Consider the following 14227-nt stretch of genomic DNA (forward strand, 5'->3'; position numbering starts at 1 on the left):
TACAGTGAAATTATTACTTACAAGCCCTTCACCAACAATGCAGTTTTAAGAAAAATAGATAAGTAAAAAAATACAAAATAATTGAAAAGCAGCAGTAAAATAAAATAACAGTAGGGTGGCTATATACAGGGGGTACAGGTACAGAGTCAATGTGCGGTGGCACAGGTTAGTCGAGGTAATTTAGGTAATGTGTACATGTGGGTAGAGTTAAAGTGACTGCATAGATAATAAACAGAGAGTATTAACTAATCTAATGCATATAAGGTACATACAGATCCGTGTGACCAGGTTAGTAGTATTGGCAAGGATTGGGGATTACTGATAGCCTACCTGGAATTTGACTCCGGAGCCTGGTTACAAATTATGACCCGCAGAGATTCCAGCCTCAAGCTGCAGTTGGATCGAAAGAGTTTCTGTTATACTTAAAATGTATATGAAGTCTCCTGGACATCAACTATGCAAAATTACTGTCACACCAAGAACAATAGATATACAGCCACCACCATCACATCTGCACTAGCCATCATATTCATACCCAATATCTGCAGCGTCACCTGTAATATCATAGGAGGCCAGCAGATGGCAGTGCAGCCTAAAAGCCTCTGTTATAAATTTCTCTCAATTTACATATTTAGCAGACGCTCTTGTCCAGAGCGACTTACAGTTAGTGAGTGCATACATTTACCAATATTGCCCCCCCCCCTGTGGGAATCGAACCCACAACCCTGGCGTTGCAAACGCCATGCTCTACCAACTGAGCTACACAGGACACTCATGCCAATAAGTGAACCCTCAAATTCAGTTTTCACTGTTCCACACAGTTTACATACCAGTCCAATGAGCAGTATCCAGTAAGTAGCCTATGACTGGTAGCTAGTAGTCCTGATTGTTGAGTGGTTGAGTTATTCAGGTTGTAACATTTTTGAAGATTTTCCAGAGTGGACCATATTGAAAATTGAGACGAGCATGAACAGGTGACCAATGACCATCGTGCTTAATCTTACACTTTCAACCTCCGTTTCTTCTACTGTCCATTCACATTTGGTTTGAGTGTTGCCTACAAGCATGATTTGTTTGTTAAAAACAATAGCTTCACTTTTGTGATGATTTATCAAATACCAACAAGCCAGTTACTGCTCTTTCTGTCCTATAACTACAGAGAGCAAGAACATCGATGCCTTTTATTAATTCTGCTGGCGGTACTTCATTAGAAAAGTAACTGGACAAGAGTCAGAGGTGGTAGTAATTTTTTTAAACTTGGAAAGCACACTACTAGGCAACACAGCTCTCCCCCACCCAACCTTCCCCCCCTCTCTCTCTCTCTTTGAGCAAACAATATACCCAACACAAATTAGTTGCTTTGTGCCAATTGAGAATCCAACACAGATGCAACACTAAGTTATATGTCATTAGTGCGGAGGGGTGTGGGGGGTTCGGTGGGGAGGGGGGTGAGTGTTCAAGCGGTCTCCATGGTGACTGACCTGCCTGTCAATTCCAATCCTTGCCATAGAGGGGCAGCATTGATCGACAGGTTGGCCGGGGGGAGAAGTAGAGTTTGGCAGCAACCAGAGGGTTAATGATTTTAAGTAAAACTTTTTACTGCCTGTCTTTTGGCCTCTGATTATGTCTTTGGTTTATTAGCATGCTGAGTATTCGTTAAAACACACCAGGATTCTGTGATGCTGTCTCTTACAAAAGGCAAACCTTTTTTGCGAAGTAGAGCAAGGCACTTAACCCTAATTGCTCCTGTAAGTCGCTCTGGATAAGAGCGTCTGCTAAATGACTAAAATGTAAATGTAAGTAGCGGGTATAGGCTTTGGTCCCTCTGAGTTGTAAAAGGATTTGAGCTGGACTGTTTTTGGGGGGGGGGGGGTGGGGGGGGTTAGGCAGGGTGAGGGTGGTGAGCAGAGCAGAGCGCTGAGGCACCGCCCAGTTTTGGGGGACAGCTCTAATTAGATTACTGTAACCCCCATACGAGGGGCCACCTCACCGCTGGTGGTCCCTGCACCCCACCCCGACGCTGAGGCAGGGCCAGGGCACTGGGGAGCGGATTGGGACTGGGGGGGGACTGAGCTTTAGGCTGGGGAGAGGTGGGAGAGCTGCCCCAACTCAAAGGCCATGTCGAGGGGAGGGCTCTCAAATCCTCTCTAAACCTTTTGTCATTTATACAGGGATTTATTCGTCATTAAAGAACAATCATGGGATCAGAGCAGCATCAAGTAGCATAATTACATATAATAAGAGTTTATTATAGAAAAAAACACAAATCCTCCCTGGTCATTCAGTATAGCCTAACCCATTTAGCTAGTGTATAGTATCAAGGCACTGGGTATTCATATATTTTACAAACAGTTTTTTCCCCAAAACATTTTTCTGTGTATGGGACTTGCACGTACGTCGATATTCAGAGGTGTTATGGATGGTTACGTTCCATGAATACAATGAATTGGAATTCACCTGCTACACTTGTGCTGCCATGCTAAACGAATTATAGTCAATTTGTCAACACAAACCGCTGACCGATGATTCCCCCTCTCGTCGCTTGGGTCAACTCTGTGTATTTCCCCCAGTAGCTAGTTACCGCTTCTGTCGGGCTGCTCATTCCATTACTGACAGGCGGTTGCTAGCCTCCTCACCATGGTTTCCTCCAACCCCGGCGACCATGTTGGTTTTTGCCCTCTCCTTTGGAGTTAAGCCCCCATGTTCAGGCTAGTTAAGTCTCTCTTTAGCACAAGACAACTTTCTCCCCCCTCACTCACAATAGAGCGGACCTCTGGACATGTATCAGCTGGACATTACCATTCAACCTCCCACTGTAGCTGTTGTTTTCTGATCTACTTGAGCATTTATTAGACTAACCCGTGCTAAAGTTGAAGGTGAAATTGACCACAATTATATTTACGTTCATTTTCGTTTTAGTTTGATAATCTTTCTCTGAGATTCATACTTACCTAGGCCTTAACTAGGCCTTAAGGCCTTTCTTAACTATTGAATGGATAGGCTACCCATTCTTCAAAAGTTAAGAAAGACCTAGTTAAGGATGTTCATGTATTAAGCTCATACGATCACAGTATCTATACCAATTCTCAAACAAATTTTCATAAAGTCTAAACTAAGTCCCCATTTATACTGGTCCTCCTCTAGAGCAATATCATGTGGTTTAATAAGATCAGCCATCAGGTATGTTGACATGAATGTGTTGAGGTGAGTTATGATTGTAATTAACCCACTTTTCTGTTCACAAGGCGGGCTATATGTGTTGGACAAGACCAATGAAGCGTTCAGCCTACTGCTTAATTTATTGTTCCCAATCATTCCACCCAAATGAAACCTGCCCTTCCCCTTCGTCATGGCTCTCTGGAATGCCCCTTTGCACAAAAAGGGCAAACAACATCAGCACACACACTCACTTGTTGCTGTTTCTTGCTTTCTGCTGTTCCTTTACTTGAAGATGACTGTAATACCGTGGCTTATGCCAGGGGACTGGGTGCTGGGACTGAGTCTACTAACCCGTAACCCTGCACCATCTGTGTGGGACCTTAATAACCAGTGCAGTGATTTATTGGTCCTACTCAGCAGTGCCTTTCTGGGGGGACGACAGACAAAGCCAGTGAACCCCCCCTCACGACCCCCTGTGGTTTTTAATAGTACTGCAGGAACATGCATTAAAGCAGTGGTGATGTGGAGGCTTCAACCTTTCAGGACAAGATGCCACTGGTCTGGTGGTTAAAAAGATTAAACGCCCTGAAAATGAGCTTGGAAAATTTTTCCCCCTAAAAATCAAGTTGCTATAGTTGTCTTTCCAAGTAGGCCTATTTCTTCTTCAAGAACACCAGCCGTAAGTTGGCTTCAAGATTTTCTACCATGTCGATGCTACATGTGACTTGCAGCAGAGCTTTTATCTCCCCCTTCCCTCAGTCAGTAGCCTAAATGTTTTTATAGCCTTGTTGTGTATTGCAGCATTGTCATGTGAACTGCTTTCATTAAGCCCCCCCATGTCACCTCCTGAGGCCGATAAGGAGCCCTAGTGAAAAGGCTGGTCTTATCTCCTCCCCATGCTCTGACGCTGGCCCTGCTTTATGGGTATTAGCTCTTTTGTCTCCTCTGTCTCTCTCTCCCCTGATCACTCTCACTCACTCATTGCCCATCGAAGTTTGAAGGCCCAGAAAAGCTTTGCAAAAGACACCCACCCTCCTTCCCCCACTCCAATCCGCTGTCTTCGTCCTTCATTCCCTCTTCATTGAATCCTGCCTCCATATCATTTATCTCTGCACCCCCTCTCCTTTTCTCCTCCGTTTGAGGGGGCTTTGAAGGGGCATCCTCCTTTCTCTTCCAGCTGAGTTTGTTGACACACAGTCAATCTAGGGTTCTCTTTCACCCCGTCCGCCACCCCTCTTTTTACCCTCGCCTTCGCCCCCCTCACCCCACCCCGCCTCGGCCCTCTTCTCTCTCTCTGAACAGTAAAGCTGCCACAGCTGTGGACTGTATTAGCATAGCTGCTGAAGAGGAGGGGGGGGGGGGATGCTAAATATATTACAGCCATTACCTTTTGTTTGAGCGTTGACAGTTTTAAAACATTTCAGCTTTTCACAGGGCCAAGGGAGTGAGCACAAAGGAGCGCCACTATGATTTTATTGTAACTGCTTTTTAAATATGGGTCAAAAAGCTAGCGAGAGAGCAGGAGGGGGTTCAGAGTGTTAGAAGCTGTGTGAATCCTGTTGGAGCCAAAAACAAGTGAGTAAGTCATTTGTTATAGAAAAAAGGATTTAATGGATTAAGAACAAATTCACATAAAAAAATAAGTGACTGAACAACAAACAAGTACACCAGGGTTCCCCAACTGGCAGCACCTGCACCCCCAAGTTTTCTGAAGAAAAATAATATATATACTGCTCAAAAAAATAAAGGGAACACTTAAACAACACAATGTAACTCCAAGTCAATCACACTTCCGTGAAATCAAACTGTCCACTTAGGAAGCAACACTGATTGACAATACATTTCACATGCTGTTGTGCAAATGGAATAGACAACAGGTGGAAATTATAGGCAATTAGCAAGACACCCCCAATAAAGAAGTGGTTCTGCAGGTGGTGACCACAGACCACTTCTCAGTTCCTATGCTTCCTGGCTGATGTTTTGGTCACTTTTGAATGCTGGCGGTGCTTTCACTCTAGTGGTAGCATGAGACAGAGTCTACAACCCACACAAGTGGCTCAGGTAGTGCAGCTCATCCAGGATGGCACATCAATGCGAGCTGTGGCAAGAAGGTTTGCTGTGTCTGTCAGCGTAGTGTCCAGAGCATGGAGGCGCTACCAGGAGACAGGCCAGTACATCAGGAGACGTGGAGGAGGCCGTAGGAGGGCAACAACCCAGCAGCAGGACCGCTACCTCTGCCTTTGTGCAAGGAGGAGCAGGAGGAGCACTGCCAGAGCCCTGCAAAATGACCTCCAGCAGGCCACAAATGTGAATGTGTCTGCTCAAACGGTCAGAAACAGACTCCATGAGGGTGGTATGAGGGCCCGACGTCCACAGGTGGGGGTTGTGCTTACAGCCCAACCCCTTGCAGGACGTTTGGCATTTGCCAGAGAACACCAAGATTGGCAAATTCGCCACTGGCGCCCTGTGCTCTTCACAGATGAAAGCAGGTTCACACTGAGCACATGTGACAGACGTGACAGAGTCTGGAGACTGGGAGGAGATCCCTCAGGAGACCATCCGCCACCTCATCAGGAGCATGCCCAGGCATTGTAGGGAGGTCATACAGGCACGTGGAGGCCACACACACTACTGAGCCTCATTTTGACTTGTTTTAAGGACATTACATCAAAGTTGGATCAGCCTGTAGTGTGGTTTTCTACTTTAAGTTTGAGGGTGACTCCAAATCCAGACCTCCATGGGTTGATACATTTGATTTCCATTGATAATTTTTGTGTGATTTTGTTGTCAGCACATTCAACTATGTAAAAAAAAAAGTATTTAATAAGATTATTTCATTCATTCAGATCTAGGATGTGTTGTTTAAGTGTTCCCTTTATTTTTTTGAGCAGTGTATTTTGGATATAAGACTAAAAACAGTGTGAAAATGTATGCACTCACTAACTGTAAGTTGCTCTGGATAAGAGTGTCTGCTAAATGACTAAAAATGTAAAACACCAGGAAATCAGTTCCAAGTGATTGGTTGGTTTTCTGTTCCCAACAGTGGAGGCTCCTCAGAGGAGGAAAGGTAGGACCACCCTACTTTTGAGATAAAACTATACTAAATATATTCACGTCACCAAATAATTGATTAAAACACAATGAAGGTCTACAGTAGCCTCAACAGCACTCTGTAGTTTAGCACCATGGTGTAGCCGGAGGACAGTTAGCTTCCATCCTCCTCTGGGTACATTGACTTCAATACAAAACCTAGGAGGCTCATGGTTCTCACCCCCTTCCATAGACTTGCACAGTAATTATGACAACTTCCGGAGGACGTGCCCGAACCTATCAGAGCTCTTGCAGCATGAACTGACATGTTGTCCACCCAATCAAAGGATCAGAGAATGAATCTAGTACTGAAAGCATAAGCTACAGGTAGCTAGCACTGCAGTGCATCAAATGTGGTGAGTAGTTGACTCAAAGAGAGAAAAATACAATAGTTGAACAGTTTTGAACAGATTCATTTCTTCCAAAATGAAGAAGCAAGAGAGATAGAGAGAGAGATTTTGTCCTTTTTTTTCACTTTCAGTTTCACTTAGCTAGCAAATGCAGCTAGCTAGTTTAGTCTACTCAAACACCCTGCTCAAACAGAGGGATGCTATGTTAGCTAGCTGGCTATGACTATCCAACACAACACTGGAACTCTTCCAAGTCAAGGTAAGATTTTGGTTTTACAAATGTATTGACTAGGGGCCAAGGTAAACCGGGGCAAAGGTCAGCTGGTCAGCAACAAATCAGAAATGAAAAGATCTTCTTAATTTACAAAACCCACAAAGAGATGGAGACACCACTTTGTATCACAGAAAATATGGACTTGATTCAGGCTTCGCTTTTAAGAATGTTCAAGACACTCAAACGCTGGAGCTATACAGCTTAAACTCATGAGTGGCCCTGCTCATCATCATGGGCACGTCTTTACAGGTAAACTCCTCACAACTCTGTAGAGCGGATGCATAAATGAAACTTATATGGGATACTAACACAAACCACACCACACGGCCAACTACTCCACACTATTTTTTACTTACTTGAGTTCAGTTACCTAAAAGGGGTAGTTAATTTTAGCGACATTTTTGCTGATCTTAACCAGATCACACATCCCAGTTTTGATGAAACAACAACACCCTAGGTCGAAAATAAGATCGAGCCCTTTGCCATCCTGGTGAACACAGTGAGGTCCACGGTCCCGCGGCTGCTCCTGAAACAGGACGCGGTGGGTCCCTTTCAGAAGGTGCCCCTGAGGAAGGGCGACTACATGGAGCTGGGGGACCTGGTGGACATGGTCAGGAGGTTTGCTGAAATCCTGGGGTGGCACTCTGCGATCTAAGACCTGATGACCAGTCAGGGAAATGGGGTATGTACAATACAACACTTTCTATATTATTCAGTTTATAGGCCAGTGTAATTTCTAGTGGACTAGCTTGTTCTCTCTTGGTTCTCTTCTCTTTGGCTTAGATGAGTATTTTGCTGTGTTGCAGACAACCCCTACTCTGGTAAGCAGTGTTCCATCAGGGAGTGGACGGGGACGAGGAGGGCCCATCCAGACCAAAGCCACCGGCCTGGGGAGGAGAGGGGCATCGAAGCCCCGAGGGAGGTTTCCCCCCAAGTCCAGACCAGGGGCCCCACCAGCAGCAGCAGTGAGGAGAGCGACTCAGAGACAGACAGCAAGAGCACAGACAGTGTCAAGTCAATCCAGCCCAAGTAACTAAGACTGAGCATGTCCCCTGGGTCTGAGGAATACACTTTTATTGGTAGAGGAAATACTGCTTGTGTTTAGCTGGTTTTATAATCTGGTATGTGCATGTATGTGTACAGTATGTATGTTTAATATCAAACGCCATGCAAACAGTCACATTTTCAGAAATGTCTTTCCTTGTCTGAAATGGGCAGTAAAGGTGAGTGAGGTGGGTGTAGATGGTTATTCAGGGGGTGGGGAGGGGGGGGCTTGGGCCCAGCTCAGAGAGGACAGTGGTAAATTACCATGGAAGGCGTGACCCCCGAGTGTGTAGTGCCCCACTGTGTTTTCACAGGCACCAGGCTGCCACTGAGTGGGGGGCTCCATCCAAAACTCTCATAAATGTCTCTGGCCCTCAACAAAGAAGCCAATATCCGCTTATGTGCGCATGTGTGTGATCGCATTGTGTTTGTATGGAAGAGGAGAAACATGTGCAGAGTTTGCTCTGAGAGACAGGGTCCATGCTCTGTCAATGTTGGCCAAATGCAAGTATTCCATTTTGTCTAGACTCAATACACACGGTTGTCCACAGGTCATTTGTACACCCATCTATGCAGTACTACTCTGGGATTCAACACTTCACATTGTACATTTAAAGGCCGTTGAGCACTTGTATTTAAGACAATGTTATCAGATGACCTAATGATCATTTAGAAATATTTGTTAGGTTTTGACTTGCGTGAATGGTCTATTAGAGCAGTTTCCTTTTTCATCATCCTCTTTAAAGGTTCAGAAGTTCATCATTTCAACGCAGTTGTAGATTGTTGTTTTTTCAACTACAGTATAAGGGTTATGTTTTAACCCCCTAAGGTCGATGTCCGCGCCCCTGCAATAATCTAATTAGCATAATACAATAATTCCCATAAAAATCTGTCCGTTTAAGCTAGAGATACTGTATCTGTTTTTTTGCATTGGATGCCTCTCACTCCACTGCATCAGCCTATGTCACACCATTTCTCTGTAAACAGGAAGCAGGAGTATAGAGACATGATTGGACTTGCTGAAGAGGGGACGGGGGAGGGTCTTGTATGCTTGCTTGTGGGTTGAGTAACAGTGGTCTTTATCGCCCCTAGTGGAGAAGGAGATCTGTTGATAAGTTGGGCATCACGTGTCTGACTTGAATTTAAAATCGCCAGCAACAAGAAAAGCAGCCTCCGGGTGCATGGTTTCCTGCTTGTTTTTATAGTCTCTTACAGTTCGTTAAGTGCCAGCTTGTTGTCCTAAGGTGGAATATATACAGCTGTCACGATAACAAAGGAAAACTCTCTCGGGAAGTAGAAGGGTCTGCATTTGACCATCAGGTATTCCAAAACGGGTGAACAATGGGTCGAGACTTCCACTGCGCTAGAGTCTGCACCAAGGGTTGGAACCGGTTAAAAAAACAGAACCGAAAACCGGAAAATAACGGAAATTATTTGAGGAACAGAACCCGAACCAGAAACGAAAATGATCTATACTGTTCCGGAACAGAACGGTTATTTTAAAAGCATGGGAACCGGTTAATAACATTATTTTAAGTTCCGGGCAATTTTTTTCCAGTCCCATAAAAATCGCAACAAAGCGCCTATACAAAGCCATCACTCTGTCACTCAAACTTATTTCAGCGTCTGCCGGCCAGCTGGAAATCGTTGCCAGAGGGTGTGCATGTGTGTAGGCTACCTGCAACCTCTGAAGCATAGGTTGCTGTAGGCTACTGACGACGTTACAAGCATGATTCAGAAATTAGGGAGAGATGTCTGAAGGTACCCCAGTACCAGTTGAAAAAATGAAAGGAATTATATATGGAGACTGTTTAGTGCCAAAAATAAGGGGTTAAATACATGCACAAAATCTCTCAGATACAGTGGGGAAAAAAAGCATTTAGTCAGCCACCAATTGTGCAAGTTCTCCCACTTAAAAAGATGAGAGAGGCCTGTAATTTTCATCATAGGTACACGTCAACTATGACAGACAAAATGAGCAAAAAGAATCCAGAAAATCACATTGTAGGATTTTTTAATGAATTTATTTGCAAATTATGGTGGAAAATAAGTATTTGGTCAATAACAAAAGTTTCTCAATACTTTGTTATATACCCTTTGTTGGCAATGACACAGGTCAAACGTTTTGTGTAAGTCTTCACAAGGTTTTCACACACTGTTGCTGGTATTTTGGCACATTCCTCCATGCAGATCTCCTCTAGAGCAGTGATGTTTTGGGGCTGTCGCTGGGCAACACAGACTTTCAACTCCCTCCAAAGATTTTCTATGGGGTTGAGATCTGGAGACTGGCTAGGCCACTCCAGGACCATGAAATGCTTCTTACGAAGCCACTCCTTCGTTGCCCGGGTGGTGTGTTTGGGATCATTGTCATGCTGAAAGACCCAGCCAGGTTTCATCTTCAATGCCCTTGCTGATGGAAGGAGGTTTTCACTCAAAATCTCACGATACATGGCCCCATTCATTCTTTCCTTTACACGGATCAGTCGTCCTGGTCCCTTTGCAGAAAAACAGCCCCAAAGCATGATGTTTCCACCCCCATGCTTCACAGTAGGTATGGTGTTCTTTGGATGCAACTCAGCATTATTTGTCCTCCAAACACGAGTTGAGTTTTTACCAAAAAGTTATATTTTCGTTTCATCTGACCATATGACATTCTCCCAATCCTCTTCTGGATCATCCAAATGCACTCTAGCAAACTTCAGACGGGCCTGGACATGTACTGGCTTAAGCAGGGGGACACGTCTGGCACTGCAGGATTTGAGTCCCTGGCGGCGTAGTGTGTTACTGATGGTAGGCTTTGTTACTTTGGTCCCAGCTCTCTGCAGGTCATTCACTAGGTCCCCCCCGTGTGGTTCTGGGATTTTTGCTCACCGTTCTTGTGATCATTTTGACCCCATGGGGTGAGATCTTGCGTGGAGCCCCAGATCGAGGGAGATTATCAGTGGTCTTGTATGTCTTCCATTTCCTAATAATTGCTCCCACAGTTGATTTCTTCAAACCAAGCTGCTTACCTATTGCAGATTCAGTCTTCCCAGCCTGGTGCAGGTCTACAATTTTGTTTCTGGTGTCCTTTGACAGCTCTTTGGTCTTGGCCATAGTGGAGTTTGGAGTGTGACTGTTTGAGGTTGTGGACAGGTGTCTTTTATACTGATAACAAGTTCAAACAGGTGCCATTAATACAGGTAACGAGTGGAGGACAGAGAAGCCTCTTAAAGAAGTTGTTACAGGTCTGTGAGAGGCAGAAATCTTGCTTGTTTGTAGATGACCAAATACTTATTTTCCACCATAATTTGCAAATAAATTCATAAAAAATCCTACAATGTGATTTTCTGGATTTTTTTTCCTCAATTTGTCTGTCATAGTTGACGTGTACATATGATGAAAATTACAGGCCTCTCTCATCTTTTTAAGTGGGAGAACTTGCACAATTGGTAGCTGACTGAATACTTTTTCCCCCCACTGTATAGGACAGACATTTCAGAACAAACCTCCTTTTTATTTTGTATTTCTTTTGGGGGTGGATCAGCTTTAATATTGCAGATCGATTGTAACTTCCATCAATGTAATTGTCTGCATCACTTCCAATCCCCCATATCTTTTTTTTCTTCTCGCAAATATGTATATATATATATATATATATATATATATATATATATATATATATATATATATACACATATATACAGTGAGGGAAAAAAGTATTTGATCCCCTGCTGATTTTGTACGTTTGCCCACTGACAAAGACATGATCAGTCTATCATTTTAATGGTAGGTTTATTTGAACAGTGAGAGACAGAATAACAACAAAAGAATCCAGAAAAACGCATGTCAAAAATTTTATAAATTGATTTGCATTTTAATGAGGGAAATAAGTATTTGACCCCTCTGCAAAACATGACTTAGTACTTGGTGGCAAAACCCTTGTTGGCAATCACAGAGGTCAGACGTTTCTTGTAGTTGGCCACCAGGTTTGCACACATCTCAGGAGGGATTTTGTCCCACTCCTCTTTGCAGATTTTCTCCAAGTCATTAAGGTTTCGAGGCTGACGTTTGGCAACTCGAACCTTCAGCTCCCTCCACAGATGTTCTATGGGATTAAGGTCTGGAGACTGGTTAGGCCACTCCAGGACCTTAATGTGCTTCTTCTTGAGCCACTTCTTTGTTACCTTGGCCATGTGTTTTGGGTCATTGTCATGCTGGAATACCCATCCACGACCCATTTTCAATGCCCTGGCTGAGGGAAGGAGGTTCTCACCCAAGATTTGATGGTACATGGCCCCGTCCATCATCCCTTTGATGCAGTGAAGTTGTCCTGTCCCCTTAGCAGAAAAACACCTCCAAAGCATAATGTTTCCACCTCCATGTTTGACGGTGGGGATGGTGTTCTTGGGGTCATAGGCAGCATTCCTCCTCCTCCAAACACGCGAGTTGAGTTGATGCCAAAGAGCTCGATTTTGGTCTCATCTGACCACAACACTTTCACCCAGTTCTCCTCTGAATCATTCAGATGTTCATTGGCAAACTTCAGACGGGCATGTATATGTGCTTTCTTGAGCAGGGGGACCTTGCGGGCGCTGCAGGATTTCAGTTCTTCACGGCGTAGTGTGTTACCAATTGTTTTCTTGGTGACTATGGTCCCAGCTGCCTTGAGATCATTGACAAGATCCTCCCATGTAGTTCTGGGCTGATTCCTCACCATTCTCATGATCATTGCAACTCCACGAGGTGAGATCTTGCATGGAGCCCCAGGCCGAGGGAGATTGACAGTTTTTTTTGTGTTTCTTCCATTTGCGAATAATCGCACCAACTGTTGTCACCTTCTCACCAAGCTGCTTGGCGATGGTCTTGTAACCCATTCCAGCCTTGTGTAGGTCTACAATCTTGTCCCTGACATCCTTGGAGAGCTCTTTGGTCTTGGCCATGGTGGAGAGTTTGGAATCTGATTGATTGATTGCTTCTGTGGACAGGTGTCTTTTATACAGGTAACAAGCTGAGATTAGGAGCACTCCCTTTAAGAGTGTGTTCCTAATCTCAGCTCGTTACCTGTATAAAAGACACCTGGGAGCCAGAAATCTTTCTGATTGAGAGGGGGTCAAATACTTATTTCCCTCATTAAAATGCAAATCAATTTATAACATTTTTGACATGTGTTTTTCTGGAATTTTTTGTTGTTATTCTGTCTCTCACTGTTCAAATAAACCTAACCATTACTTTATCCTTAAAAAAAGCAAATTTGGCAACGATTGGACGCTCATATCTCTGTCCTCTTTGTCCGAAACGGTGTACACGTTCAAGTTGGATTTTGTCGACAGCCTCGAGTGGAATTTGAAGCGCTGTAAGAAAGAAGGGATTCACTATTTTTTCTGTAATCTCTCCCTCTTTTTCCTGGATACCCCGTAAGTACTACCCGTCTAGTTTGTATGTCCTTTTGATGTTTTGGGGGCTATCTGTTATTCAATGCGTTTGTATTGGCTAATAGCAGTAAGGCCAAATACAATTTTGCATCAAATTATTTGTAAAAATAAAATAAAAAATACTTCCAAGGGGTCTTAAAAATCTAAATCAAATAGCAAAATGATCCTTGGTATGACCTTCTTAAACCAATTCCATATAGCTTAGTAGATTTGAATGCACAGACACTGTGACGAAACCCTGAAGCCCATTGTCGTGCCATTCATCCACCGCCATCACCTCATGTTTCAGCATGATATTGCACTGCCCCATGTCGCAAGGATCTGTACACAATTCATGGACACTGAAAATGTCCCAGTTCTTCCATGGCCTGCATACTCACCAGACATGTCAGCCATTGAGCATGTTTTGGATGCTCTGGATCGACTTGTACGACAGCGTGTTCAGCCATTGAAAAGGAGTGGGACAACATTCCACAGGCCACAATCAACAGCCTGATCAACTCTATGCGAAGGAGATGTTTCGTGCTGCATGATGCAAATGGTGGTCACACCAGATACAGACTGGTTTGCTGATCCATGCCCCTACCTTTTTTTAAAGGTATCTGTGACCAACAGACGCATATCTGTATTCCCAGTCATGTGAAATCCATAGATTAGGGCCTAATGAATTTATTTCAATTGACTGATTTTCTTATATGAACTGTAACTCAGTAAAATCTTTGAAATTGTTGCGTTTATATTTTTGTTCAGTATACTTTTTTTTTGAATGTCCTTCGTGTTTACAGTGTGGTTACATTTTCTGTCAGAAGAAATTTACAAAAAGAACACACACATGAAAAGAATACAAACCTTGAATGTACTTTTTTCCTTCCAAACTGGAACTCAAGTGCTCAACA

Source organism: Coregonus clupeaformis, chromosome 11 (genome assembly GCF_020615455.1).
Source record: "Coregonus clupeaformis isolate EN_2021a chromosome 11, ASM2061545v1, whole genome shotgun sequence".
NCBI classification, from domain to species: Eukaryota; Metazoa; Chordata; class Actinopteri; order Salmoniformes; family Salmonidae; genus Coregonus; species Coregonus clupeaformis.